Here is a 6,215-nt window from a genome sequence, read left to right as displayed (position 1 = left end):
AAAAGTAATTATAAGTTTGTCGTTCTATCTAACAAATTGTCAAATTTTAAAGACGTAATTTGATGGTAGAAGGATAGAGATGGAGCATGGTGAGATGACTTTTGCATCCTCATCTTTGTTCCCATTTTATTTTGTTGAGATTAAATTTTTTACTATAAAAAATCTCATTTTTTTAAAAATATCAAATACTTATCAAATTATTCACAATCTAAACGTAATATTCAATTTAAATATATTTGTTATATTAATCATTAAACAAATGAATATGAAATTTAAATGTAATAATTACATAATAAGAATGACTTCAACATTAATAATACTAATGTTACCTCTATATAAAATCCAATTTTAATTTGATGGCATAAGAATAGAGATGGAGCAGGGTGAGATGACTTTCTCATCTCCATCCTTGCTCCCATTTCATTTCGTTAGCTTGAATTTTCCACTAAAAAATTATCTTTTTCTAAATGTAATTTACTTATCAAATTATTAACAATCTAAATTTAATGTTCAATTTATGATCATTAAACAATAAACGCATAGGAAATTGAGTGGAGAAAACGACCCAGGCTGCTGGAGTGAATCTCAACCAGAAAGATGGTGAAAATGGAAAAGACTCTAGGTGAGATGGTTTTCTCATCCCCATCTATGCTTTCGTTTCATTTGGATGAGATTGGATCTCCCACAAAAAAAAAAATTGCATTGTTTTTTTAATATCAATTACTTATCAAATTATCCATAACCTTAATTTAAGATTACATTTAAACGTATTTTTTTTTTATATTAGTCATTAATGGTAAAATATGAAAGTTAAATAAAATAATTATGTAATAGAAATAACTTCAACATTAATAATATTAAAGTTGCCTTTAAATAAAATCCAATTTTTCAAATTTGAAAAATAAAGAATTAAATGTATCCCTTCATCACATCATATATCATTAAAATTAATTATATGTTTGTTGTGCTATAAAACAAATTGTCAAATAACGAAGATATAATTTGATGGTATAAAGATAGAGATGGAGCGGGGTGAGATGGTTTCCTAATCCTCATCTCTGCTTTCATTTCATTTCGTCGATATTGGATTTCACACGAAAAAAGTTATTTGTCAATCATTCACAAACTCAATTTAATGTTCAATTTAATCGTATTTTTTATATTCGTCATAAAATAATAAGATATGAAAGTTAAATATAATTAGTATATAATAATAATGACTTCAACATTAATAATACTAATGTTACATTTAATTAAAATCCAATTTTTCATATTTGAAAAAAAAGAGACTTAAATGTATCCATTTATCATAACAAATTGCCAAATTAAGAAGAATAATTTGATGGTATATAAGGATAGAGATGGAGTGGGGTGAGATGGTTTCCTCATCCCATCTTTGGTTTCATTTCATTTTGTTGAGATTGGATTTCCCATGAAAAAAAATCTCATTTTTTTAAAACCTTTAACTTTCATATTTTATTGTTTAATGATCAATATAACAAATATGTTTAAATTAAACATAAAAAATAGATTGTGAATAATTTGATAAATAATTGATATTTTTTTTTTAAAAAAAGTGACTTTTTTTCTAGGAAATTCAATCCCAACAAAATAAAATGAAAGACAAGGATGAGGATGAGGAAACCATCTCACCCCTACTCCATCTTTATCCTTATACCATCAAATTACGTTTGTGAAATTTGACAATTTTTTACTTAGAACAAGTGTATAATTACTTTTTATGGTATGTGGTATGATAAATGTATACATTTAATTCTTTATTTCTCAAATATGAAAATTTTGATTTTATTTAAAGGTAACATTAGTATTACTAATGTTGAAGTCATTATTATTATATGACTATTATATTAAACTTTCATATTTTATTGTTTTCTGATGAATATAACAAATACGTTTAAATTGAACATTGAATTTAGTTTGTGAATAAATTGACAAATAATTAATATTTAAAACAATGAGACTTTTTTTCATGGGAAATTCAATATAGGCAAAATGAAATGGAAGCAAGGATGAGAATGAGGAAACCATCTCACCCTGTTCCATCTCTATCCTTATACTATCAAATTACACTTTTTTAATTTGACAATTTATTTCATAGCAGGACAAACGTATAATTACTTTTTATGGTATGTGGTGTGATAAATTGATACATTTACTTCATTATTTTTCAGATAGGAAAACTGGACTTCATTTAATGGTAACATTTGTATTATTAATTTCTATAATATAATTATTACCCTTAACTTTCATTTTTTATTGCTTAATGATCAATATAACAAATATGTTTAAATTAAATATAAAATATAGACCGTGAATAATTTGACAAGTAATTTATATTTTTTAAAAAATAAGATCTTTTTTTTTTGGGAAATCCAATCTCAACGAAATGAAATGGAACCAAAGATGGAGATGAGGAAACCATCTCACTCCACTCCAACTCTATCCTTATATACCATCAAACTATGCTTCTTAATTTGGCAATTTGTATCATTACAAGACAAACATATAATTACTTTTTATGGTATGTGGTATGATAAATGGATACATAAATTAGATTTTATTTACAGGTAACAGTATTATTAATGTTGAAGTCATTATTATTATATAATTATTATTTTATTGTCTTATGATGAATATAACAAATATGTTTAAATTGAAAATTAAATTTAGTTTATGAATAAATTGACAAATAATTGGTAATTGGTATTTAAAAAAATGAATTTTTTTTTCATGGGAATCCAACATCGGCAAAATGTAATGGAAGCAAGGATGAGGATGAGGAAACCATCTCACTTCACTCCATCTCTATCCTTATACCATCAAATTACGTCTTCGTAATTTGACAATTTGTTTCATAGCACGACAAACGTATAATTACTTTTAATGGTATGTGATGTGATAAATGAATACATTTGATTTTTTTTTTAAAATTTGGAAAATTAAATCTTATGTAAAGGTAACATCAGTACTATTTATGTGGAAGTCATTATTATTAAATAATTTTTATATTGTGCCTTCATATTTTATTGTTAATGATCAATATAAGAAATATGTTTAAATTGAAAATTAAATTTAGATTGTTAAAAATTTGATAAGTAAATTATATTTAAAAAAAGATTTTTTTAATTGAAAATTTAATCTCACAAAATGAAATGGGAGCAAGGATGGGGATGAGAAAGCCATCTCACCTTGCTCCCCCTCCATCCTTATAACGTCAAATTACATTTTGGAATTTGGCAATTTATTTCATAGTACGACAAACATATAATTACTTTTTGTCACACCCCCACCCAGATTTCATTTCTTACCTAAAAGGAGGCTTGAAGACAACAAATATCACTCTTTCATGACATCTATTGTCCATTCTTACTAGTATTCTTTAAAACAATTAATTTCGCAGTGGAAAACTTAATGAAGTAAACGAAATTGCAACTTTGTTTAGGAAACCAATTTACAAGTTTTAAGCTATGTTTTACAACAGTAGCCCCATCCTGACTACAAACTTTATTATAGTAATTATTCTATCTTGTGGCAAACCTCGACCACTTCCTACAACCTGACTCTTCTGCTACCTGCAAGGAAAACACGAAAATAAAACATGAGCTTTTGAACCCAGTGAGTGGAATCATGATTCTATAAGTCTATTTCAACTTATAACACCATAACATGAGGTTACTACGCAGACCTCCAGCTTGCATGAAGCTCTTCACAAACCTACCTACACACACGGTAGATAGTTAACATTTTACATCTATAAACATTCATAAACTTATATACATATAATTCTCCCTCTCATGGGCTCAGAAGCTAGTCCCGTCGGTCCTCTGACCATCCCATGCAAGGTTCCTCCCACAGGCTCAGGAACTAGACTTCTCGGTCCCTTGACCATGCTGTGATATTCCATCTTGGGCTCAGAAGCTAGGTTCTTGACCCCCTGACTATCCCAATCCCATGTTCACCTCATGGTAACAAGCATTCATTCATAACAATAGCATATTAATTCAGAATATGCTAAAAGACTAAAATAAGAAAACATTCATAGTAATCTATTGGGATTTCTCTTTCCTTCCCAGTTCACTCGGTTTCCCTTGGCCTCCTGTTGTATCCTATTTCAGATTCAACTTCAAGCTTAGATTACTCATCATTCTGGATTATATCTCTAGACATTCCCTTTTATAAAAATGTTTAAAAAATTTCTTACCTAGCTTACCTTAAAGTTTGGCCCTGAGATTCTCTCGAGAGAGTTCGGAGTCTCAAGTTTTCTCTACTTGGCTCACCTGTCTCCTTACTGATGAGCACCTCTCGGTTTTCCTTAAGTTTGACAGCCTTAAACTTAGAATTTCCTCATAACAGCCCTCATACCAAAACACATTCAATTTAAAAGATTTTGGTCCAAGAATCACCTGATTTGCACGAGTAGTTTGGAATAATTCCTCATTTGAACTTGGCACAGTCGTCCGTCCATATAGTCTGCACCATCCAGCGTCTCTGCTTTGATCACTGCTCGAATCAGTTTGCTCTTCCTCCTTTCAACGCACGTATTCCTCTTAATTACTCTTAACTACACCTCTTAGGTGATCTCTCAGAATGGAAATGTTTTTTTTTTTTTTTTTTTAACTAAAGTGAAGCCCTTGCCCTATTTATAGGCATTCATCCTTCATCTTATCTTGACACCTCTAGCTCGTAGCATGCCCAGGTGTTCCCTTTTCAGGCTGCCAATGCCCAACCTTGCCACCACCAGCTTGAATTGTTCGCTTCTTCTTCTTCCAACTTAACTTAACCGATTTTCATGCCTTCTCCTTCGCCCATCTCAAATTGCATGGTCTTCAGGCATTCCCTTTGATTTCCATATGTTCGGTTAATCTTTTCAACCCAAAACTCTCAGATATCCTTGGCTTGTAGTACATCGTATAACTCTATCTTTACCGTATGACTTATCGTTTAATACACTCTCGCTGTCGCTCTTTACCCAACGATCTTGATGTCACTCATTGTGTAACGTCTGGCCATCGTATAACACTTACGCCTCATCGCATAACTCCATCGCCTAGTGATCTCTTGCGGTCGCTCTTTACCCAACGATCTCGATGTCACTCATTGTGTAACGTCTGGCCATCGTCTAATGATCTCTCGTGGTCACTGATCACCCAATGATCTCGCTTTCGCTCATCGTTCAATGCATAGTTTATCGCATAGCTCATCGTATAGTGATCTCTCGCTATCGCTTAACGATCTTGCTCTCCCCCATCATGTACCTCTCGTTGTTAATGAGCTCGTTGTTACTCATCGTGTAGCACTTACACCGATCGTCTAACACATCACGCTCATCGTCTAGCACCTCCAATTATCGTGTAGTTCCATCGTCTAGCGTCTGCGTCTATCGCGCAACGCCCATCGTCTAGCACTTCGCCTATCGTGTAGCGCCCTTATGTAGTGTTTGCATCTATTGCCCAGTGTCCTCGTATTGTCTAGCTTTTACACTTATCGTCTAGCGTCCTAGCTCATTGTTTAGCGCTATCGTCTAGTGTTTATGCATATCGTATAGTGCCATCGCCTATCATGTAGTGTTATCGCCTATTACATCACTTCACATCGTTTAGCGCCCGCACGTAGCTACACGATCGTCTATCGTATCACTTAGTGTCGCCTATAACTACACGATCGTCCGCGCACACAATACCTCAACTTGACTCTGTCGTATGCATGCTATCCTCCAACACTTGGTTGCTGCATGCCTTGCCTAACACCTGTCTTATCTTCACTTCGACCAAACTTGGCTTTCAAGGCTTAATAACTTTTACAACCTTAGCCTCATTAGATGCCTCATGTGTTGATTAACACTAAACGCATGGTTTCCTTTTTACTTCACATTTAGCCAAATTTTACTAGTTAAGGCTCAACTTAAAAGCTATTCAAGAAAATCTCTTCAAACACTTTAGAAATTTTCCTTTTCTTCAACATAGGATTTAACTTATCCTTAGATAATTTCCATAATTATCTACTTAAGTAGGGAAATTGAAATCCGGGTTTCACACTTTTTATGGAATTTGATGTGATAAATGGATATAAATTTTTTATTTTTCACATTTTGAAAAAATTGATTTTATTTAAAGATAACATTAGGATTATTAATGTTGAAGTCATACATATTATAATTACTATATTTAACTTTCATATTCTACTATTTAATGATC

This window comes from Benincasa hispida, chromosome 4 (genome assembly GCF_027475165.1).
Source record: "Benincasa hispida cultivar pf3 chromosome 4, pf3_genome.v1.1, whole genome shotgun sequence".
In the NCBI taxonomy this organism is placed as follows: Eukaryota; Viridiplantae; Streptophyta; class Magnoliopsida; order Cucurbitales; family Cucurbitaceae; genus Benincasa; species Benincasa hispida.
The sequence above is the reverse complement of the archived record's forward strand: the minus strand, read 5'-3'. Positions refer to the sequence as shown.